This window comes from Bufo bufo, chromosome 4 (assembly GCF_905171765.1).
Source record: "Bufo bufo chromosome 4, aBufBuf1.1, whole genome shotgun sequence".
NCBI classification, from domain to species: Eukaryota; Metazoa; Chordata; class Amphibia; order Anura; family Bufonidae; genus Bufo; species Bufo bufo.
Window position 1 is genome coordinate 28,508,480 of NC_053392.1, and position 1,457 is coordinate 28,509,936.

Genomic DNA, 1,457 nt, shown 5'->3' on the forward strand with positions numbered 1-1,457 from the left:
GGGTCAAGTAATAGGGTCTGCTCTTAAAATAGCCCAAAGTCTGTGCTTTCTCACCACACAAAAACGTGCCCTAGGTTGCGGTCTATCGCAGGCCCTCTCCATAAGAGAAGGGCCCCCCTTCCCCACAAACCATTCCCTATCTCTCCGGGGCCAGAAGGCTCCTGCAAGGGACGGGGACAAATGGCAACCCAAAGCCGAGGGTACGCCTGTCTGTGCTCTCGGCTGCCACCCAGGGCGTCAGCCAGGAGCTTCAACAAAGGTCTGCACTCTCCCCGGAGGGAGAGCCCAAGGGGTTTGGCAGGGGGGTGAGGAACCAATATGGCCACACCCCCCCCCCCCCCCCCAGACCTCTGGGGGGGTACCTGTAAATTCCTAGTGCACACAGTGAACACAAAAAATAAATAAAGTGAATGTGTGCCATTACGGCCCGGACATTCGACCGGAATTATAAAAATTCCTCATATTTTCAGGGCCGAAGCCCAGCAAAGAGAGGTGTGTGCACTAAATATGTGAGAAAGAAAAGTGCCTGTGCAAATGTGCTATCACTCTGTGGGCCGTGGAGGAACCCAGTGAGTTCAGGCACCCCAGGGTCACCACCGGCACCCCAGGGTCACCACCCCTGGGGCGCTATGCACTTTGGGCTTTCAACACAACCCAGCCCCCTGGCTTCGATCCGTGGTTTCATGTCCCGCTCAACATCCATGGGTTGGTTAACCACTCTTCCCCATAGATGGAGTACAGAGCGGCTGCACTGAAGGACAGGTTCTACACAGTGGTTCTCTGCTCTACATCCCGGGAGTAAACTCGACCGGACGGATAAGAACAGATACTACACTTGATCTTAGCCATAAAGGCCGAGAAGCGACCTTACCTACAACTCCTATCATCACCCAGATCTCCTACTATCAACTACAACTCCTATCATCACCCAGATCTCCTACTATCATCACCTACAACTCCTATCATCACCCAGATCTCCTACTATCATCACCTACAACTCCTATCATCACCCAGATCTCCTACTATCATCACCTACAACTCCTATCATCACCCAGATCTCCTACTATCAACAACAACTCCTATCATCACCCAGATCTCCTACTATCATCACCTACAACTCCTATCATCACCCAGATGTCCTATTATCATCACCTACAACTCCCATCATCACACAGATCTCCTATTATCATCTCCTACAACTCCTATCATCACCCAGATGTCCATTTATCATCACCTACAACTCCCATCATCACACAGATCTCCTATTATCATCTCCTACAACTCCTATCATCACCCAGATGTCCATTTATCATCACCTACAACTCCCATCATCACCCAGATCTCCTATTATCATCACCTACAACTCTCATCATCACTCAGATCTCCTATTATCATCGCCTACAACTCCTATCATCACCCAGATGTCCATTTATTATTACCTACAACTCCCATCATCA

At 49.8% G+C, this 1,457-nt stretch overlaps 1 pseudogene; it reads right to left on the bottom strand.

Moving 5' to 3' along the window:
- Positions 1-701: 701 nt before the first annotated feature.
- LOC121000086 lies at positions 702-866 on the bottom strand (annotated as a pseudogene).
- Between the last annotated feature and the right edge of the window lie 591 nt (positions 867-1,457).